Source organism: Lynx rufus, unplaced genomic scaffold (genome assembly GCF_022079265.1).
Source record: "Lynx rufus isolate CCGP_SWC_20201006 ecotype Redwood Valley unplaced genomic scaffold, mLynRuf1.p SCAF_10, whole genome shotgun sequence".
Lineage (NCBI taxonomy): Eukaryota > Metazoa > Chordata > Mammalia > Carnivora > Felidae > Lynx > Lynx rufus.
In genome coordinates this window covers 69,662,888-69,686,640 of record NW_025814824.1, presented here as the reverse complement: position 1 = coordinate 69,686,640, position 23,753 = coordinate 69,662,888, and the positions used below count along the sequence as shown (strand labels likewise).

Below are 23,753 nucleotides of genomic sequence, written 5' to 3'. Positions count from 1 at the left end.
CAGAGGCAGATGGCTGTGTTCCTATCCCTTCTGCAGACAGAGGATCTTAGCCCGTCTACTCCTTCTCTAGTGGTTTTGGCTTCAAACAAAGCCTAGAAGGTTTTGACTTCTTATGAGAGAAAGTTCTGGAAAATGGGCAGTGTTTCATGCCTGCAGGCCAGTGAGGACTCTCTCTCAGATGTCCTGTCTGCCTCAGTCTTTTTTCTGAGTACCTGGTAGAGATTGCGGAAAAGGGCTTGGGAACATGAATTTCTCTTGTGTCTGAGGTTCCCGTGGATTCTTAACTTCGTGCCAACACACACTTTGCTCTTAAGAATTTTTTGTAATGCTAGCTCTTTTCTTCTTACCCTCTTGCTCCAAAGAGGCTCTGGCAAAGGTGGAACAGTTCTTGTGTACTGTGTCTGTGTGGCAGGGCTTGTCATTCTTAGGAATTCAGATCTCCTGATTGCCTTGTCATGGGCTCAAGGGGAGTTATGATTTTATAGATTGTTTGGTTTTCTCTCATTGTTGGGATAGGAGGTATGTTCTCTCGTGGCTTTCTACCTCACTGTGGGTTTTAATTTGAACTTCTTTCATGACTAATGAGTTTGAGCATTTTTTTTTTTTTTTTTTTTGCAGAGCCAGCTGAATCTTTCTTTAAGAAAAGACACTTGAATTGACTTTTAGTTAGGGGCATGGGCAAGAGAAGATACCCAGGTAGTAGACTACTCCTAAGGGTAGAATGAGGACTGGGGCTGAGCCTCAGGTGGGTCTCCTGTTCCTAGTCACTCCCCTGCACATTCCCCCAAAGGCTCTCCTGTGGCAGCCACAGGGGAAGGGTGGCTGGGGGAGGGGGAACGTCAGTGACTGCTCACTTGGATAAGACATCAGGCGACTTAGACACCAGCTTCCCATTCCAGGTCTCGATCTTCTTCCCAACCATGGCTTTGGAGTAGCTGAGCAGCGGAAGGAGCTGGAGTCCCTGCCAGAGCTGAAGCTGGACTGGAAGGAGCTCAGGCTATAGTTGAGGCCAGGGCTCGTGAGTCTATGGGGATAGACTGAGCTCAGCCTACCTGAGTATCTGCTCGTCATCTTTGTATGGATCCTCATGTTCTGCATCTCAGATTCCATCCAGCTCTCCTCACCCTCAAGCAGATCTTGATGTTCAGGGACAGCTTGATGTTCATGAGCTCCTGGTACTCATGCAGTACCTGGATCCTGTCCATACCATGGCCTTCTTGGCTTGCTGCAGGGCAGCCTCCAGCTCAGCCAGCTTGGCATTGGTGTCCTTAATGACAAGCTACCCGCACTGCTCAGCCTCAGTGATGGAGGCCTTCAGGGAAGCCCTTTTTGGCCTTTGAGGGTCTAGATCTAAGCATGGAATTGTCTGATGTTCTGACTCATCTCAGAAATCTCCATCTTTGTACGATAGGGGTTATCCCCGTGCTTCCCAGCCAGTGTCTGCAGTTCCTTGTACTTGACCTGGTACGTGGTCTCAGCCTTCGCCTGGCTATGGTTAGTAATCTCCTTGTACTGGGCCTTGACCTCCATGTTTACGCCTTCTGGTCCAGGGAGTGGCTGTTGCCTATGAAGAGGACCATGGAGGTGTCAGAGATCTGCGACTGAGGCTCTTGGTTTTCCTCTTCATACAGCGGTCTTAGGGAGTCAATCTTGTTGGGGAGCCAGTCCAGGTGGGACTCCAAATTTGCCTTATTCATGTAAGCTTCGTCCCCAGCCTTTTTGACAAAGACAAATTCATTCTCCATCTCTGCAAGCTCTTTGATCTCTCTTTGATCTCTTCCTTATGCTTATTCGTGACGTCCTCCACCAGCCCCTGAATGTTGCCAGGTTCTGTCTCCAGCTTCAGCTTCTTCTGGGCTACTGTGTTCAGCTGCTGCCCAAGGCTGTTGATGCAGCTCTTGAACATGTTGTTCATGTTGCTCTGAGCCATTTTCTGGTCCTGTGAGAGACTCCACTTGGTCTCCGTAACTGGTTCTGCTGCTCTAGGTTCTACACTTTGTTGATAAAGGAATTGTTTTGTGGAGTTGTTATTTTGGCTCTTGATCTGCTCCTTATCCTGAGTGGGCATGGCCTGGGTGTTGGAGTCTACTCCCAGTTTAAATGGGCTCAGCAGGCTCTGTTTTACTGAGACAGCTGTGATGTTGTATATACCTGTGGCCCTGCTGTAGCCCCTGACCACACTCATACTGATGCCCACCTGTGAGAGGGCTGAGGAACCGATGTGGGTATCAGTCACACTTGTGTATGAACAGCAGCTGAAGGCCCAGGGGCCAGAGGTGGACACCTTGTAGGACTTATGGGTCACCCTGATGGACACAATGGAGGCTGCAGTGGAGGTGAGTAGGCTGAACCAGACAGAGACTTTGAGGAAACACTGAGAAGCTGTTTCTAGGTGTGGGACCTTGAATACCTTTTAATATAACAACCATGTTTTGCATTTACCTGCTCCATTGCCTTTGTCTGAAATGCTTTTTCCTTTTATGCTCTGTCTGTTTCTTCAAGGGTCACTTCTAGGGTCCCTTTGTCCATGCAACTATTCTAACCATGACTGTCTTCATTCACCTCCCCTATCAAACCTTGCTTTCTCCACCCCTCCATTTACCCAGTATTTTGTGCTGTTTGAATTAGGGAACTGGGATTTGGGGAAAGATACCGCTTTTTTCTGGTTTCTATTAGTTTTCCTTATGACCAGCTAGGAGAAGCAGAGCAGGAGGGTGAGAGGTAGTATACATGCTCAGGGTGGATTTTCCTGGGACTTGGAGAGAGGAATAGGTCACAGAAACAATTTCTTCTAAAACTGTTAAGGCTACACTTCATTTCCCCAAAGAAAGAGTTTACAGTCAGGGAATTTGTAGGAGGGTCATCTCATAAATGCCCTGAAGGCATCCTCCTGGTTTGGGTTGTGTTTTGTTCCTTGCCAGGCACTTTTCCTGGTTAATTGAGCCCAAATTGCTGAAAACAAACTTTCTCGGGGTTATCCTCATCCTGCTGGGTATCAGCTTTCCCTAAAACCAAAATTGCTACTTAGTCTAGACCTGCACGTTTATTGTTCTATTTTAAGAGAAGCCCCAAATCCGCACCAGAATAGCAGAGGTGGCTGCTCTACACAAAACTGCCTTTCTTTATGGCATTTGCTTGTCTCCCTCACAGCCATGAACCCTTTGTATGCTGTCTGTCCCTGGCAACTTCTGGGCAGACCTCAGCTGCTTTGTTACTGTCTGGGGCAGCAGCAAAGCCAGAAATAGTGTTTTCAAAGTGAGAGAAGAGAAAAATAGGATATGTCTCAGTCACAGAAAAGCAAGCCTGAATTCTGAGGGTGGTCATAAAAGACCACCTGTTAATTAAGCCATGACCAGACATACCTGTCTTTCTTTTCCTCTGACTCCGTGGACTGCATTTTTCCTTTACATTTTGCTTCTCTGTCAGCATTTCTGGGTGAATTGGTAAAGCACATCAGTTTTCTATGATTGTTTTTTTTTTTTTTTTTTTAACTTTTATTCACTTTTGAAAGTGAGAGAGACAGAGCATGAGCGGGGGAGGGGCAGAGAGAGAGGGAGACAGAGAATCCGAAGCAGGCTCCAGGCTCCGAGCTGTCAGCACAGAGCCCGACGCGGGGCTCGAACTCACGGACTGCGAGATCATGACCTGAGTCGAAGTCGGATGCTTAACCGACTGAGCCACCCAGGCGCCCCAGTTTTCTATGATTCTTTCCCGTAGTGACCTCAAGGCAGTGGTGTGCTGGTAAACGTTTACTGACCGGCTCTCTGGGAAGAGGAGCCCTGATTTGCAGTGTTTACCCATTTCTGTAGTATAGATACTTTCACCACAGCTGATTAAAAAGATTTTTTAAAATGTTTATTTTTGAGAGAGAGAGAGAGAGAGAGAGAGAGAGAGAGAGAGAGAGAGAACACAAGTGGGGGAGGGACAGAGAGAGAGGGAGATGCAGAATCCAAAGCAGGCTCCAAGCTCTGAGCTGTCAGCACAGAGCCCGATGTGGGGCTCAAACTCACAAACCGTGAGATCATGACCTGACCCGAAGTGGGACGCCCAGCTGACTGAGCCACCCAGCTGTCCCATCATCATAGCTCATTTTAAGCTACTAATGTGAGATCACTGAAAATGGAGTTGGACAGAGACATGCAATAGCACACAATTATATAGCGTCTCCACCATATGAGCGAAATAGGTGTAAGTAACCTCAAGATCATAGATCAGTGATTGGCAAGTGATGGCCTGTAGGCCACATCTGACACATGGCCTGTTATTGTGCAGCCTGTGAGCTAAGATTGGTTTTTAATTTTTTAAAGCATTGTTAAAAAAAACAATATATGACAGAGACTATCTGTGACTCTCACAACCTAAAGTATTTAGTATTTGTCCCTTTGCAGAAAAAGTTTACTGGCTCCAGCATAGATAACAGTAAAATTTGAATTTTTTTACTGTTGGGTTTTAATATTATTTATTTAACTGTTAATGTATATTATTTAATTTTTTATAACAGCCGTGTTTAACAAGCCACAAAGTTCCTCCAAATTGAATAGTTGGTTCTCATGATCTGGTAGGAGCTGACATTAGCACACCACTGCCCGAAGGGTCATTGCTTTAGGGACCTTAAGAGTTCTTTAGTCCAATATCTTCACATTATAGATGGGGAAACTGAGACCCAAAGAGGAGAATGATTTACTCAAGATCACTTGGCAAATTAGTGGCTGAGCCAGGTTTTCTACCCGCTAGTTTTGTTGTGTTTGGTCATTTGATGCTGTCTAACAAATACCCGTGGTCTCTTTTTTATTGCTTTTACCTCTTAACTCCCTGATTTCCCCTGAAGTCTGAGCTGGCACTTGGCACCCTATGGTATGCCCTAGCACCGCACAGCCTGGGCTAACACGTGGAAGCACTGTCACATTGACTTAACTGTGACCCTGTTCACATTTACTGACTTACTCCTTTTTCTGTTGACTTTGAGGATATTCTTTTTCTGTCCTCTAGATTGTTGCCTTGGGTTTTTTCTCAACTCCTGACTTTTTACCCAGTCTTGGTTTCTTCTGACAGGATAGTGTTCTTGCATCAGCCTCTTTGACCATCACCTCCCCTTTGGGGTTTGCACTGAGCACTCTTCTGCTAAATCCTTGTTCTCATCAGACTGGTACCCTGTTTTTTGTGAGAGAACCTGATTTTTTTCTGAGGTCCTATGGGTGGGGAGGGGAGAACAGAGGAAGCTGGGTTGAAAAAGAGGAAAATGCTGGTATCGGGGTGTGTGACTAGGGTTGCATCTCCTGTGAATTGTTGAATGAGGAGAAGGATCCAGGCTGGAGACAGAGAGGGAGAGGTACAGAGAGGAAAAGAGAGAAGAGAGGGAGAGGGAGGAGAGAAGAGAAGCAAGGAGCAGAGATAAGCTCTGGGTTCCATGGCTTCCATAGTCCCACGAGGCTGGGGTGCTTTGGAAGTGTCACTAATAATCTTATAATCAACTCCCACATACTTTGAGCTAGTCTAAGTGGATTCTTGCTCCTTGTGACCAAAATTCTTGCTCCTTTTTAAAAATTTTTTAAATTAAAAAAATTTAAAAAAAAAATGAAATTTATTGTCAAATTAGTTTCCATACAACACCCAATGCTCATCCCAACAGGTGCCCTCCTCAATACCCATCACCCACCCTCCCCTCCCTCCCACCCCCGATCAACTCCTTGTGACCAAAATAGTCTCCATTTAAAACACTGGAAGTCTCAGAATGTTTACGGACTGGGAATAGCCGAGGCCCTGAGAGCAAATGACCCTGTGAATGAGCAGGCACCTTTCCATAGGAGTCCCCTGTCTGTCCAGAAGCTATGGCAGGGTTCCAGTTGCTTTCCACTGTTTTCACCCCTCTTTTCCCAGAGTGGTTGAATGCCAAAGGATTGTTTATAGCACCATTAATGTGGTCGAAGGCAGCGGCAACTACAGCTTGATTTTGATATATGCTAAGGTTCCAAAAGAAAGCGATAAATTATGAAAGATCTTCTATGAGTGTGAAAGTAAAAAAAAAAAAAAAATCTTAGCTTGAAGAAACTTTTCATTTTATGTTTGTTTCTATGAAGCAAAATTACCTGTTTATTGTTAATCAATAACACCTGTAAAGAAAAAAAAACACCTGTAAAGAAAAAAATATATAGTCAGAATTGTATTTCCCTGTAAATAATACTTTCACTTTGACTTTCTGCCTGTCCATCTTTACATAGATAAACTTTTGCACAGTTGTGTGCAAAATGATACACACACACATTTTTCAGTTATGGAAAGTTTCTATGTTTCTGTAATCTGTGGCATTTTTCATTTCTCATGGTTGAGTGATAGTGTTTCTAGTGGATTTGCCACAGTTTGCTTAATTTATTCTATAATTGGATGTTTAGATTGTTTCCATTTTTTGCTCTCATTTTCAATAATTCAGTGAACATTTTTTTATATTTGATTTTATAATCAAAATGCAAAATTCCTCAGCAAAAATCCCCAGAGTGGGATTACTGGGTGATGTGGGAAGGCTAGCTCCGGAAGAAACACTGGGTTTAGAGTCAGAGACCTAGGATTGGTCTTTGATCTACTACCAGTGTGATCTTGTGCAAATTACTGCATGTCAATGATCTACAGTTTTCTCACCTGTAAACTTGACTTATACTAATTCATACCTCATAGGATTTTGAGGAGCATTGATGAGATAATCATAAGTATTAGCACATAGCATACTTAGATGAGTTAGTTGAAAGAGGATAGACATTTTTATTCTTTTTGTTCCATATCACCAAGTTCTTTTTCAGAAGATAGAATCATCAGTGACAATGAGTATATGCAGATTTGAGGGCAAACTTACCAGAATTGAATTTTATGATTTTAAAGGTCAATATAATAGACCTAATATATTAAAAGATACTGAGGGATATTCTGAAGTGTGCAAAAGAAATGCTTAGATACTAAAAAGTAAAATAAATAAATTACCACAGTACACAAAGCACAGCATGGTATGAAATGATAGAACTAAGAGAAAGGATCAAAGAGACTAAGGTGGGGAGGGAGCTGTGGCAGAGGAAGTCAGTACTTTTCTGATGCATCTCTGATCTTTGCCAGGTCTGCTTATGGGTGGGCCCTGCTCAATAGTTCCCTTTCCTCTAAATGAGCAGTGCACAGTTCTCTCCCCGGACCCTGGCAGATGCTCCCCAACTCCATTCTTCTCTGCCCTCCACCCTTAGGGGAGCAGATGTAGCGCAGGGAGGGAACAATGCCTACATTGTAAGCCCAGCTCTCACACACAACTCCGTGCCTCCCTCCCCACCACAGAGGCTGCTGCCCATGCTGCCAGAGCCTTCAGCCCACTCCTGTGCCCACTCAGACTCCTTCCTGCCAGACCCCAGGGGGCAGACAATGCCTACTTGTACTCAGGCCCTGGTTTCCTTCTTGCAAGGAAGCTGACCTCCCTTTGCAGAATAGCCTTTGGCTCATCTGTGACTTAGGATGGCAGGGTTCTCTCTCTACAGCTGAGTCCTTGGCACTGGAAGAAGGGACAGTCCCCTAAATTCCAAGGGATCTGGAGGAAATGACTTGAGTCTATTCCTTCTTCTTGTGAGACTTAAGTGGTCTGGACTGTTAAATGAAGCGGAAGCATCAGAACAACTATGGTGAGCCCCATGATTCACAACTGTTCTTCTGGAAAAGTCCATAGTCTCTATAGCATGGTCCTTTTTGAGCACCCATGCTGTGGGCTGAAAAAAACAACTCTGCATCAGGCAGATTTAAAATCCAGTACAAAAACTTTCTGATGTGGGTAGTAGATTTCTTCTCCTTTAATGGTGCTTGATATTCTATAAAGCTCTTTCTCATCTATTTTCTTTGAGGGAGGTGGGAGTATAAACAGGGAAACCGAGGCCCAGGGATAGAGAGTAGTTAATAAGTTTGGAACTGGGACTTTGGAATCTAGGTCATTAGTCTCCTGGGCAAAATTGTGTTCTTTCTGCCACACCATACTGAGCCTCGTGAAGAGCATGGAGAGGGCAGGAAATGAGCAACCTCAGGGATGCAGAAGAGGATCCCAGGGGATAAGCCTGGAGGGACTATGCGAACAGCAGAGCTGCCCTGGTAGGAGCTTACTGAGTAGAAGCAATACAGGACTCTGAGATTTCTTCTCAGTTGGGTTTTCACCAGAGCTCCTTTATGGTTTCCTGCAGTCACCTCTGTCCCCAGGGATCTTTGGCTTCTAGTAGGGCTGAGAAGACTGCTCTGAGCTAAGCCTTTGTGAGATGCCATGGACTGAGGGCAGCTGCTCAAAACTGGATTGTAATGGCTGGAGGATCTCCGATCGCTTAGATTAGAGATCGATAGTCTATATTTTTCCCTTCTAATTGACCCTCAGTGTTTCTCCCTTCTCATCAAGTGTGATCATTTTAAAAGGAAAGTCCCCCTGCTCAATAATTTTCCATGGCTTCCCATTTCCTCAGGAAAAGTACAATCCCTGCAAGATGGCATACAAGGTCTTTGTGGGCTTGTGCTGGACCCTAGCCCCTGATCCTCCTCCCCACTACTTTTTCTCTGACTCCCACCCTGGCCCTATGCTCCCTTTTTACAAAACTTTGGTGAGTTTCCTAAAGGGAATATGCTGTTTTATGCTTCCATGCTTTTTTCCATGCTGTGCTCTCTGCCTGGAATGCCTTTCTTATTTTGAAAAAAAAAAAAAATTAATTTATTAAAAAAATTTTTTTTTATTTGAGAGAGATGGGGGGGGGGAGAGCAAGCACTGGGGAGAGGGGCAGAGGGAGGGAATCCCAAGCAGGCTCCATGCTCAATACGGAGCTGCTATAAACATTGGGGTGCATGTGTCCCTTCAAATAAGCATACCTGTGTCCCTTGGATAAATACCTAGTAATGCAATTGTGGGGTCGTAGGGTAGTTACATTTTTCATTTTTTGAGGAACCTCCATACTGTTTTCCAGAGTGGCTGCACCAGTTTGCATTCCCACCAGCGGTGCAAAAGAGATTCTCTCTCTCCACATCCTTGCCAACATCTGTTGTTGCCTGAGTTGCTAATGTTAGCCATTCTGACAGGTATGAGGTGGTATCTCATTGTGGTTTTGATGTGTATTTCCCTGATGATGAGTGATGTGGAGCATGTTTTCATGTGTCAGTTGGCCATCTGGATGTCTTCTTTGGAGAAGTGTCTATGCATTATTTGTTTTTTGGGTGTTGAGTTTGGTAAGTTCTTTATAGATTTTGGATACTAACCCTTTATCTGATATGTCATTTGCAAATACCTTCTCCCATTCTGTTGGTTGCCTTTTAGTTTTGCTGATTGTTTCCTTCGCTGTGCAGAAGCTTTTTATTTTGATGAGGTCCCAGTAGTTCATTTTTGCTTTTGTTTCCCTTGCCTCTGGAGACGTGTTGAGTAAGAAGTTGCTGCGGCCAAGATCAAAGAGGTTTTTGCCTGCTTTCTACTCAAGGATTTTGATGGCTCCCTGCCTTACATTGGGGTCTTTCATCCATTTTGAGTTTATGTTTGTGTATGGTGTAAGAAAGTGGTCTAGGTTCATTCTTCTAAATGTCGCTGTCCAGTTTTCCCAGCACCACTTGCTGAAGAGACTGTCTTTATTCCACTGGATATTCTTTCCTGCTTTGTCAAAGATTCGTTGGCCATACATTTGTGGGTCCATTTCTGGGCTCTCTATTCTGTTCCATTGATCTGAGTGTCTGTTTTTGTGCCATCTCCTTTTGCATTCTGAGTTGGATCTTTATGATGGTGGCCCCTGGCTCCCACTGGTCTCACTGTCCATGTCACTAGAGTCACATTGGGTGCTCTCAGTTCCTGAAAGATTTATTCCTGCTTTAAGAACTTCACAATATTATTTCTTTTGTGTAGAGTGCTACTCCCTCAGTTTTGACATGCACGAGCCAGCCTGACTCTTTGTCAGCCCACCTAGCCTATGAGATGGGAAACCTTGGTATCTGGTGTATGAACTCTTTGAGCCATGTGATTGCTTATTGCTAATAGGCTTACATGTGTGTGCCCGTGGGGTGGTCACCATGCTTTAAAAGAGTGAAGAAAAGAGAAACAAAGCATTCTGGTGTCTTGAGGAGGTATAGCAGAGGAAAGAAAAGGAAGGAAGGAAGGTAGGAATTAATCAGTCAGACTCCTATCAGATCTAAGTCCAAATTCTGGCCTCTCACTCATTAGGTGTGGGGTTTTGGACAAGTTACTTAGTCTCTCTAACCTTAGTTTTCTCATTTGTAAACTGGGGTTAATAATGGTTTTTGTCTCTTATGGTTTTAGTGTGTATAATGAAGTTTAGCACAGTGTATGCTGCATAAGTCCTCAACTTCATTTATAATTCATTTATTAGAAAACACAGTGTGTGTGAATATATAAGCATTTATTCAAAATCACTTCAAAATCTCTTTTCTCCCTGCTTCTTCCTTTATCTCTTCTCTCCCTTCCTCTGCCCCTCTGTTTTGTCTTTTTCCTTTCCTTCCTCCTCCCTTCCTCCATTCCTCCCTCCCTCCCTCCCTTCCTACGTTCTTTTTCCTTCCTTTCATAAACTTTGTTGGATGCCTACTGTGTGCCAGGCAATATCCCAGCGTCTGGGAAAAGACTTTGGTGAGAAGAATGTGTGTTTTGTTTTCTTACCCACGTCCCTGAGTGAACTTTGAATTTGTCTATATGACTTAGTCTCAAATGACAGGCCCAGCAAATCTAAAGAGGTTAGGGGTGGTGGGATGTGGATAAAAAGGTTCTGGGGATGAAAAGGTTTCATCTGGGTCTCTCATCTGGTCATCCCCAGATCTCTACTCTCCGTCCACTGCCCAGCAGGGAAGTCTCCACTTGTGATATGAAAATGCCCTTTCAACAGCACCAGTGTGGAAGCTCAGATGTTTGTAACAGTTGCTTAATTTCAGGAACAGAGATCTATTTTGCCAACTTATCCTCCCACCGGGCCTCTCTCTGCACAGTGTGAACTTGGAATGAAATCCAAACCACGAAGTCTTAAACTCTTGAAACTTAGCAGGGGGAAACAAAAGGGAGGGGATGGTGATTTCCAGGTTCAAAGAAAAAAGCTTCACCAGGCTCATGGATGAAGGAGTTGACCTAAAATATAATCATCCAGAAATAATATTCTGAAGATTTCCTTTACTAGAATCAGAGACCTATTGGTAAAACTTTCTTTGTAACTGAGAGATATAGAAAGGTAATGTGGGGGAATAGTTCTCCTTTCCAAAGCATTCAATCAAGAGTTGTTTTGTGATGTCACCTGCTCAGAGAAAATGTTTTCTTTTTTTGGCTAGGAAAGATCATCTGTGATCTTTAAAACGTAAGCAATATAACTGGGGATTCAAACTTACAAATCCATTTGTAATCCCCAGTTATATTGCTTACGTTTTAAAGGTGTATTTCACAATGACCCTGTCCCAAGATGAAGAGGCTTTAAAATGAGTGAGACCAAAGACTATTAGCATAGTTCAAAGCAGATTGGCCATTTATAGGCAAACTGGAATTATGAAAGGTAATTACTCTGATGTGGTATTTCCTATTCCTCCTTCAGAGTGCACCTCAGATTTCAGCTTCTCTGTAAAGTGTTCCTATTCCTTTTCCCCTCAGCCTGTGTCACCTACTTCCCCTGGCCTATTCTCCTAACTCCTGTCAGCTGCCTCCTGCCCCAGATTGGTGGCTTTCTCACTAGACCTGCTGGTCACACACTCTGCCCTAATCTGCTGTCTTCAGAACCACCACTTGGGCCCCTCATAAAGCCTGAAATCTTGGGGAAAAGGGTGTGGGGTGGGGAGTTGTAACTTATCCAATGTGATGGGCGTTTCCTCATTCAATACCACTCTGAGTCAGAGGGCTTTCTTAGTCTACCTGTCTGTGTGCTTGTAGGGAGGGGAATGAGAAGAGATATGGTTCCTGCACCAGTCCCTGGGAGGGGTTGCTGGCTATGATAGTAGTCTGAAAGCTCTAGAAGGAAGAACTGCATGTGCAGAGCCTGTCCCAGGGATCAGACTTGGCTTAGCCAGCCTTACCAGCCCTTTGGTGGAGAAGAAGGAGAGGTTGCAGAAGACAGTTTTGCTTGCCTGAGTTGACTTATATCATGGGTGTGGTGAGGCCTGGGACCATATGAAGGCTACGTGGGTGAAGAGGGGTCTCAGCAAACTGGGGGGCATGAGATTATGGTGGTTTTTTTTTCGTCTTTTTCGTTTTAGTTTATTGTGTTTTCTGACTTAAAACTTTTTTTTTATATGAGTTTGGTTAACACATAATGTGGTATTAGTTTTGGGTGTATAACAGTGATTCAGCATCTATATAGTTATGCTGTGCTCACCACTAGTGTAGCTACTGTCTATCACCATACGATGCTATTATCATATTGACTATTCCCTAGGCTGTGCCTTTTATTCCTGTGATTTATTCATTCCATAACTGGAAGCCTATATCTCCCATTCCCTTTTACCCATTTTGCCCATGCCTCCACCCCCTTCCATCAATTTGTTCTTTGTATTTATAGGACTTCAAAAACTGCTTCTGTTTTTTGTTTGTATATTTTATTTTTTTAGAGTCCCCAAATGAGTGAAATCACATGGTATTTGTCTTTCTCAGTCTGACTTATTTCCCTAAGCATAATACCCTTGTGAGCTTATGGTTTAAGTTCTGTTATCAGTGCCCCAGAAGTTGGGCCCATTGAATCTAACTTGATAGGACTGGAAGAAGCTTCTGGAAGAGTGGGAACTAAAATCCTAGAGCTTTGCTGGGTGACAGGTCTTTAGTATGGGGCAAGAGAAGGAGAAGCTTATACCTCGAAGCAAGATCCTTCCTGCTTTCTAGCTTTGGATTCAAGAGCCATGGTTAACTCTAACACAACCCTATCTGCGAAGTCCTCAGATCTTTCCTCCAGGAAGCCTAAAGTCTGGCCTGGGCTGAGAAGGAGAGGAATGTACACTCCCTGGGCTAGGAGGTTTGGCTTCCAGAAAGGACTCTAATATGAAGCTTTTGTAGTATTGAAAATGGTGGTTTTAAAACAAGTTTACAGTTTATTTGACACCACCCTTCCAAAGGTGGAGCCTAAACTGCTTTTGAATATGGGCTTCCCTTTAGACTCATTTCTAACTAATGGGACATGCCAGAGGGGTTGCTACATGACTTCTCAGGCTAGGTTTGGAAAGGCTATACAACTTCTTGGAACCGAAGCTGCCATGTTGTAGGGAGGCGCAGGCCACAAGGAGAAGCCATGTGTGGGTACTTGAGCTGACGGGACCAGTTCAAGTCTCACCTAACAGGCAGCTTCCATTGCCAGACATTAAATGAGAGAGCCTTCAGATGAAATGAGATGAGCCCTCAGCTGTTGACCCTACCCTGTTGATGCAACCTGCCATCACCAAGTCCTACCCAAGTTGCAGATTCATGAAAGAAATAAATGTTGCATTGTTTTAAGTCACTAAGTTTTGGGGTAGTTTGTTACATATCAGGTAACAAGAACACAAAATGCCAGAGTTATCTGGCTTCTGTCATTTGTTAGACATGTGGGTATGTTGTCTTCCGCCCCCCAGCAGGAGAATTATTCAGTAAATCATGGCACACTCAAAATGCACAATATCCTACAGCCATTAAAAATGATATTTTTGAAGAACTTCTTTATATATATTTTTTAATGTTTATTCATTTTTTGAGAGGGAGGGGGGAGAACATGAGCAGGGGAGGGGCAGAGAGAGAGAGAGAGACAGAGAGAGAGAGAGAGGATCCGAAGTGGGCTCTGCACTGACAGCAGAGAGCCCAATGTGGGGCTTGAACTCATGAACTGTGAGATCATGACCTGGGCTGAAGTCAGATGCTTAACTGACTGAAGCCCCCAGGCATTCCTGAAGAATTTCTAATGACTTGAGAAAATGCTCTTTTTATAGTATTGAATTAAAAAATGCAAGTGCAACTCTGCATATATGCTAGAATCCCAATTTTGTTTTAAAAACGTGCATATGAAAATAAAGGAGAACACGTGTATACGATCAAGTGGTAGGATTATAAGATATCTTTAATTTTTGTCCATTTTCAATTTTCTGTAATGTATATATGCTGTTATTATAATGAGAAAAAATTGTCACATTAAAAGAGATCAACTGTGGCTTTCTTTTTTGTCACAGAAAACAGTGTCATTTTCTCATTCTTAATTTCCAGTTTCCAATTTTGCATAAGGGGAGACTTCATAGTCATTCTAGGAAATGGTTCCCAGTAGATAATAGTAATTGAAAAACTGACTTTATCAAAATGAATGTAAATTAAGTGAGTTTTCATCAGAGTTTCCAAAAAAAAAAAAAAAAAAAAGCTCTTTTGTTCTTCCCTTCTCCTCTTCTTTTTCTCTTATATAAGCTTGACCAAACCATGTTTCATCATACTGAATGTCAGAGTCTTCTAAAAACTTCCTGCTTCCTGGAACAGTCTCTTGGAGCTGCCTCCGTGTCCTGCTCCGATTCCCATACCCAAACTTAGGATTTCCTTCTCCTTTAGGAGCAAGAAATATCTTTCTGGAACTGTATCTGTAAAAGGCACATTTGTGGTACAAAATTAGTCTCCAGATGAAAGCTTTCTCTCTATACAGTCCTAATTCAACGTTGTAATCCAGGAGATAGTAAATGAGTCAAATAATGTTAGATTTGGAAGAAACCCCATAGATGATCTGATTTACCTCTTTCTTCCAAAGAGAGGGAAATCCAATGGTATTCCCAAGGTAATGGCATGAATGAAGAAACACCAGCATTAGGGCCAAGTTTTTCTGACTGGAGACAGCAGAGCCTGGTGGAAAAAATGAGGGTGTTGGTACCAGACATCCTTGGGTTCATGCGTTTGCTCTGCTAGTTATTGACTGTAAAATTGGACGAAGTTACTTAATCTCAGTTGCCCCATCTGTAAAATGAGGAGAATAGCAGGTACCTTGAAGAACTGCTGTGATACTAGAAATACTATATTTCATCCTTCCTTCAGATGATCAAAAAAAAAAAAAGTTGCTCTTGCTAGGCTTTATTTGAGCACATAGTTTCTTCAGAGGAATCAGTTCAAGGATCACTGATACAGACAAGTATAGACCCAAGAAACAAATATAGGCATTTTCAAAGTCCACAGTTTTAAACACCTGAGTTAACAAATATCTTTCCCAGGTCAACACCGTCCTCCTCCCAAGCTGACCAGTTTGACTCTTAACACTTGGTGGGTTGTCATTGCGCCTTCACCTCATTTGCCCCCCTAGCCAAATACCTCATTCTCCTCCTAGTGTCCATGGTTTACTTTACTTCTGTACCCATTTTTAATTAAAAAAATTTTTTTAATGTTTACTTTTGAGAGAGAGCGAGAGAGCGAGCGAGTGTGAGAGAGAGGATGAGAGGCAGAGAGAGGGAGACACAGAATCTGAAGCAGGCCCCAGGCTCTGAGCTGTCAGCACAGAGACTGATGTGGGGCTTGAATTCATGAACCATGAGATCATGACCTGAGCTGAAGTCAGATGCTTAACCAACTGAGCCATCCAGGCACCCCTGTACCCATTTTTAAAAATAATCCTTTTCCTTCTTCTGTATCTTCTAACACATGTCAGTTACCCCAGAAAAAAAATCTCTCTTTTTATTTTATCCATAAATATAAAAAACTCCCTAAGTCCTAGAGGCATGTATAATATACTTATGGTCATGATTCATTTGTGTGTGGGAAAATGAAATCCATATGCTTTTGCTTTAGTGTTATTAGATTGTAATAAAACATGATTAAAAGTGAAATAACATTTTTCATCCATCAGATTGGCAAGAATAACAAATACTTATAATATCTATTATTGATAAAGGTGAAGGGAAATTTATATTTTTATATACTATTATGTTAATGGTAATTAATATATATAATATTATGTACTAATGTTTTGCATCAATAAGTGATTATTGATGCAGCCCTTTTGGAGAACAGTTTGGCCAAATCTGTTAGAATAAAAAATGTATTTATCCTTTATTTGGATGTATGAACAAAGAGGCATGTTCGAGAATATTTACTAAAGCATTATTTATAATAAAAAACCACAAGTGTTTCTTGGTAGGGAAATGATTAAATGAATTAATGGTTCATTCATTTTATGGAATACTCTAAAGAAGTTAAAAATAAATGTGATAGATCTATGTTTGCCAACATGGAAAGGTATCTAAGACAGTGTTATGTGAAAAGCACAAGATGGTGAACAATGTGTATGGTATGATACTATTATATAATATGTAATTACATTAAAAAATGTGGAAGGATATGCTCCAAATTGATAAGAGTGGTTATTTTTGGAGAGGAAAGTGGGTTTTTTTAGGAAAAAAAATTAAATAATTAGGATGTTTTTACTTAGAAAATTTAAAAAAACAACATTTTAAAATTCAATTATGACTAAAACCCACAAAAACTCCCCATGTGATTCTGATGTTTATACAGGTTTGGAGGCCAAACTGTGTAATCTATTGCTCTGTAACAAATCACCTTAAATTTAAAATTTAGCAGATTAAACTAACATACTTTTTAGGAATGGATTACCTAGCCCTCTGCTTTAGGATCTCTCAAAAGACTGCTTTCAAGGTGTTATCTGGGGCTGTGATCTCATTTCATCAGTCTATTGAGGAAGGCTTTGCTTTTAAGATCACTCACATTGTTTTTGGCAGAATTCAATCTCTCATAGGCTGTTGGATTGAGAGCTTCAGTTTTTTATGGCTATTAGGCAAAGACCACCCTCATTGCCTTGTCATGTGAGCCTTTCTAATACGGCGGCTTGCTTCATCAAAGTGTGCGAGTTGAGAAGGCAATAGAGACCAGCAAGATGGAAATCAGTCTTTTGCAACCTAATCATGGAAGTAACGTGCCCTCACTTTGCCATATTCTATTCATTAGAAGCAAGTCACTAGGTCCAGCCAATGCTACAGAGGGAATGGATTCCACAATGACATGAATACCAGGATGTGGGGGATCACTGACAGCCACATAGGATCCTGCTTACCACAGAAACCACTGGCTTAAGTAATTACGAAAACATCTGAAAATGAACTTATTTTTGTCAAACACCATCATTCATATTTTAGATTTGCTTGTTCAATTCCACTTTCTACTTTAATTATAAGAATTACTTAAATATTTTTATACCTTAATGTATTTCTTAAACAATATCTCATATTGGTTAAATATACCTTTTTGGACCAGCCTAAGAACTTCATCATCATCTAGGTCAGAGTTTCCATGGGATAATGCATTTGAGTTCTGTACAGCACTTCCACACATTATGGGGACATCATTCACTTGTAAACTGGGGGAATAGGACTGCTCAATCTAGAGATTAAGGTGACCAGTATATTTTCAAATCTCTCTCAGAATTTGCTTGTAATGGGTGTTTGCTTCAGTTCACATTGCTGTAGAAATACCACCCCAAAACTTAATGGCTTAAAACAACAGCAACCATTTTATTATTGTTAATGAATTGGTGGTTGACTGTAGTCAGCTGTTCTGACCAGTTGGCTGGAGCTGAATGGTGTAGGATGACGTCACTCATGTGTCCGGTGGCTGGCAAACCGGTTGTTCAGCTGGGACAGCTCTTCTCCATATGGACTCTCATTCCCCAGTAAGTTAGCCTGGGCTTCTGCATATGGCGATCTGAGGACAAATCTCATTGGTCAAAGCAAGTTACATGGCCGAGCCTGGAGTCAGAATGGGAGGGGAACTGCCTAAGGGAGGCTGGATTCACTAGGGGTGATTACTGAACATTACTACCACAGTGTGAGGAGTTTTCAAAATCTTTTGTCACTTTCTTGTTCACGTTTTGTTAAACATAGCCACCAAAAGGTACAAATCTTGTCAACCAGTAAAGGAGTCACTACACTTTTGGGTCTCACTTCACGGAGTGTATCTCAGTGAAAACTGATCCAGTCCTTGTATAGCACTAGGCCAGGGCTGTTGCAGTTTGAGGAAGTAAATATGAATGACATTTCTTCCATTCATCTCTGTGCTCTAAGCTCTATCATCGTAGCAATAAAGGCCAATCAGCATCAACATGCATACCTGGATTGCATTAACTCAGCCACCTGCAAGGAAAAAGCATCAGCAAGTAATAGTTTAATGTCATGCCCTTGACTTTCATTCATGGTCAATATGAAAAGTGATCATTGGAAGAGATCTGTATATCTTTAGTAGAATCAATGTGGAGAATGCTATTAGGAATGATTTTCAGTGTCCCTCATATGAAGTGTCAAATGATAAATTCCTTCCAGAAATTAGTATCAGGAAGATGCTTATTTTGCCTGAAAAGGGTAATCAATCAGTCTTCTTTATAAGGCAGTAAGAATCAATAATCTCTCTTTTTTTTGGCTTTGGATGGTATAAATAGCTGAAGTTAAATGTAATGGTTATTTATTTATTTATTTATTTGAGATAGAGAGAGAAAGAAAGTGTGTGTGTGCGTGCAAGCAGGGGAGGGACAGAGAGAGGGAGGGAGAGAGAGAATCCCAAGCAGGCTCCGTGCCTAGTGTGGAACCCAACATGGGGCTCAATCCCATGACTGTGAGTTTATGACCTGAGCTGAAATCAAGAGTTGGAAGCTCAACCTACTGAGCCACCCAGGCACCCCTAAATGTAATGTTTTATTACAGTATCTCTTAGCCCTGTTAGCTATGGCTTTTGATACATTTATTTCCCTCTCTCTCTTTACCAAATGTTATCTTTCTGTTTTAATCCTAATTTTTTGGGAATGTTTTGGGGGTTAAAATTACAAATACATGAACAAACAGATAAACATATTAAGCAGTCTCAGTTTTGCTGCTAACAAGTTATGTAATCATTTAAAAAAACAATAATCACATAAGCATTTAAAAAATAATTTCCCTTATGCATAAAATGTTGAGATAAGATTGGACCAAGTGATCTTTCAAGTCCCTTTGGCACTTAATAACTCCCAAACTGTTTCTCCTGTGACTTTTTCACTTGAACATTTTATATTTTATGATTTAGTCCAGCTGTTAAGTGTCTTAAATGCCTTAGTAGAAAACGGTGAATTCCGATCTCTTTTAGTGTGGTTTAAGATTTTTTCAAATATTGTCAGTTTGGCAAAAAGTGATGGATATTGGCAAGCCATTGTCCCTTGTTGTTAAGATCCAGATGTACAGTGTTTCTAGGGAAGTGTAAAGCATATGGCACTGACTCATAGTACAGCTCATCCGCAGTGTTCATCAAAACCCACTTGACATCTGTGAAACCTTTATGGCTTGACATATAAAAAGCTTTAAGTTTGATTTGCTTTTAACAATAACTTAGAACCTAAAAGTTAGCAAAAGGCAACCATTGACTCTCAAGTGCTCATAAATTCAACCAAACACTTTCCTAATGATAATTAGGGGATAATTTAGCTTTTATTTTTATTTTTTAAAACTTTGTTAAAGTTTATTTTTGAGAGAAAGAGAGTGCAAGTAGGGGAGGGGCAGAGAGAGAGGGAGACACAGAATCCAAAGCAGGCTCCAGGCTCTGAGCTGTCAGCACGGAGCCTTATGTGGGGCTCAAACCTATGAACCGTGAGATCATGACCTGAGCTGAGTTGGATGCTTAACTGACTGAGCTACCCAGGCACCCCAGTAAATTAGCTTTTAGACACTACTCTGGTTTTCTGTTGTTTGGACTGGTTGATTTGTTGTAGAGAAAACTTTTTAAAAAGAGACTTTGGATTGGAATTTCTTATGAAAGCCTATTAGAAAATAATATATATAATATATAACATAATATAATATAATATTCCTGTACAATTTATTAATTGCTTCTGTAGAAACATTAAGGAAGCATGAGTATTTGAATGTGTGTAGTCTCATAGTTAAGGGTTTAGCTGTGGATATCAAACCCCACCTCTGCATTTCTGAGTGACAGAAAGTTACTTTTCTAAGCTTATTTCCCTAAATTTTGAAAGAGTGGCTATAACTATACCTATAATGTAGAAGTGTAAGTAAGGAGTACAGGGAAGCTGGTTAGCACAGTACCTGGCATTACACCCTTAATAACCATTAGCTATTATTAATGCTGTATTATTAATAATGTTAAATTACATAGGATTAGGTCTATTTTTACCCTTTGTCTCCCTCTTTATGTGAAAAGTTTTATTGAGTATGAAATAAGCTGAGTGAATATAGAATTGCTGATAGTTTAGTTATATGTGTGTAAAAGGAGCCAGAAGATCTGGGCTTATGTCTTGATTCTTTCACTTACCAGCTGTGTCACCTTCAACAAGTTTCTTCACTACTCTAAACTCCATTTTTCAAAGCATCATGTCAGTTTTCCTGCAAACGTGGCTGGTACGTGAAGCACTGGGCTCCCCATTGAGTCACCAACATGGTATGCCTTTTCATGAATAAGTCAGCAAAACTGTGATACCAAGATTTGCCTAAGATAATGGTTCCTGACTAGGACCACATGGGGTTCTCAGCTGGGAGGTATTAGGAAAATGTTTGGGGTTACACTGATTGTCACAGTGACAATTGTGGGTGTTGTGGGCATTTAACAGGCAGGGCATAGGGATTCTAATTGTCCCACAGTACGCAGTACATGAGGTAGTCCTGCACAATGGAGAATTGTTCTGCTCCAAACACCAATGGCATCCACACTGAGCAATGTTGGGTTCGAGGGCTAAGAGAGAGGGGTCTTTGGTCATTAAGATTTAATCCAGGTGTGGATGGTGGTGCTTCCTAAGAAACTAAGACTGTTGAGGCCAAAGCATGTCTTTGTGGGTGCTGCCTTTTCCAAGATTTCACTGATGGTGTGGGTACTGAGTCATATCCTCAAAGCACTATATAAAAATCTCTGGCTTTGCTATTTACATTGTTTCCTTGCTTTTCCATGCTGGCCATGCACACCACTCAGGGCCTTTGCACTGGCCGCAACTTCTGTTTAGAATACTGCCCTCACTTGCTCTACCTCACTTGCTTTGCATCTTCTCTCACAGACACATCAGTGAAGCTTACTGTAACCACCCAAGTTAGAATTGTGCTCTACCCAAAACAACTGATTCCTCTTACTCTGCCTTTTCTCCCCCTTATAGTACTTAATGTCCTAAAATATATTACCCACGTTGATCATGTTTGTTTTTATTTTCTGTCTCCCTGACACTAGAATGTAAGCTTCACAAGGCAGGTGTGTGTGTGTGTGTGTGTGTGTGTGTGTGTGTGTGTGTGTGGGAGGGAGGGAGAGAGAGAGAGAGAGAGTGTGAGTGTTTAATTCACAAATGTATCCTAAGCCCTTCATCCAGTGCCTGGCTCTTAGTAAGAGTTTCACAGATATTTTTGAGTGCATATATGAATGGATGAACACCAGCAAAAAGAGCTAGAAAATATAATGGCATGAAGGTCCAGGTCCCAAACACAATAGCAATAAAAAAAGGTTTTAAAAAAGGAATAAATCTGAGAAATATGCAGGGCTTGTGTGAAAAAACTATAACATGTTATAGAGAGGCATGAAAGAATGGAGTAAATGAGATAGTCTCTGATTACTTGATTTGAGGATTTTCTGTTAAAAAGAGGGCCATAACTTTAATTGTGATTACAGAATAAAAGCCGCCTTTTGAACTTGGCAAAAATGGTTCTCAAATACGTTGGGAGAATAATGTGAGAAAAGCTCAGAAACATATGAAAAAGAAGAATACCAAGGAGAGGCATACCCCAGCTTTATTGAAACCAATTATAAAGTAACTAAAACAGTATAATACAGGTGCAAAAGTGATCAGAGAAATGGAACAGAATAGAAACCTCAGAAAAAAACACAAGTAGGTATACAGAGCTGGAGTGGGATAAAGGTAGTATTTTGAATTAATTAGGGAAAAGTACAAATAACTAACATTTATTGAGCATTATCCATTATTTATTTATGTCTTGCTGCAGAAGGCATGCACTATCATTACTCATTACAGACAAGGGAATGAGTCAGACGCTTTAAAGTGCAGTCACTGCCCAGCCTGAAGTCCCCAGTTTGTACATTGCAGAGTTGAGATTTGAACCCAGTTCTGACACCTCTATCTTACATGGCTAAATATTTGGAAAAAAGAATCACACATAGATTTAAATGTAGAGAATGAAAATGTAGCAAAGACTTAATAGCTTTAGGGATTTTTACAAAACATTTTTGTAATAAAAATTTGAAGCCACATGAATTTATTTTTCTACTTAGAAATAATTATATACTTTAAGATTAATTATATCTACAAATTGGAACTCTTGGCAATTACCAGAAAATGAAGGAGAGGGATATTTAAGTAATATGAGAAATTATTTGCAACATAGGTTAAAAAAAAAAAAAACAACTCGCAAAATAGTGTCCAAAGTAAGATGTTATTTCTATAAAATGTATTTATAAGCATCAACAAAAGAACTTTCCCCATCCCCAGTGTAAGTAATGTATGTGTGAGGGAAGGCTAGCTAGCACCTGAAGAAATCTGTGACTGTTTTTCTCTCTTGTGGGATGGTTTGCTACTACTGCCAGGCAGAAAATGGCACTCTGGTACCTTGCGAAAATAGATGCCCAGGTCTTCTTTGGCCATGGTCATTTCTTAACCTGTCACTCTTATCAACAAGCCGAAATAATAGCCTGACTTTCTCTGCACCAAGTTCCCACAGGGTTCCTATCTTCCTTGACTTGACATGTCAAACCCTGTAAAAGACAAATTGGAAGCCTTGTTAACTCTCTTTTGACTCTGCCTTGACTTGGAGTGTTTGAAGGTTGAGGCTGGTTAATGATGTCTGTTTTTACAGTTACTCAGCCCAGGGCCTCATTTCTTACCCAGATGTCAGACTGAAGGGAGGCTGTTCTTCAAGCCATGAACATTAATAAGCAGAGAAGTTCATGCACCAGCTCCCTGCTCCACCTGGTTTCTCATCTGGGACGCCCTGGAGTAGGGGAGGGCTGGGATCCCTGAGCACATTGACTGCCCTCACTCAGTTCCTGCCTCTGTGCGAACTGCACTTAGGACTTTGTGTTTGATTATTTAATACGAGCCGGCCTGCCTAGTTAAAATATGGGAACACAGTAAGATCAAACAGCCCAGCAGGGGCTGGATCTTATTCATCTCTGTGTCCTCAACACTTTGTACTCAGTGTGATGTTGAGGAAGGAGTCCTGTACTGGGAATTCCCCAGATCTTAGTTGGAATCCTTACTAGTTTGGTAACTTTGGACAAGTGATTTAAACTTTTTGAGCTTCTTCATTGTCTATAAAATGAATCTAGTGATCGTCATCTGGTGTGACCATCAGTGAGACTAGATATATGAAGTCACGTATCCCAGAGCCCGGTATGTGGAAGGCTCTCAACTGATATCCAGTGACCATGTCACAGCGAATCCTGGCCGATGGCTCCAAGTGGATGAAGAGGAAGCCTTCCCTGGCAGTAATCCCTAGAAATGCCACTAGGAGGCGTGTGAGCTCCATGATTAATTTTTTTTTTTGGCTCTCTTCCTATTCAAAGCCAGTAGTAATTCAACTTCTGCATTTCAACTTCTGTAACTTTACGTTTATTATTTAAGAGTTGATGAATGGCCTGCTCCTGTGTTCCTTTCCTATTCAAATTATTGTCATTACATTAAGATAGTGGTGCTAGCTAGTAAAATGTTGAATCCTTTTTGTTTTTTGCTCATTTCCATGTGAGGGACCAGCCTTGTTAGCTGGCTATCCGAAGTGTAGCCTTCATTTTGTTCTGCGTAGACTTAATACCCTTGACCAATACCTTGTGTCTTGGTCTGATAGTT

At 41.4% G+C, this 23,753-nt stretch overlaps 1 pseudogene; it reads right to left on the bottom strand.

Annotated features, from left to right (window-relative positions):
* Positions 1-850: 850 nt before the first annotated feature.
* LOC124524495 (keratin, type II cytoskeletal 8-like) lies at positions 851-3,397 on the bottom strand (annotated as a pseudogene).
* Between the last annotated feature and the right edge of the window lie 20,356 nt (positions 3,398-23,753).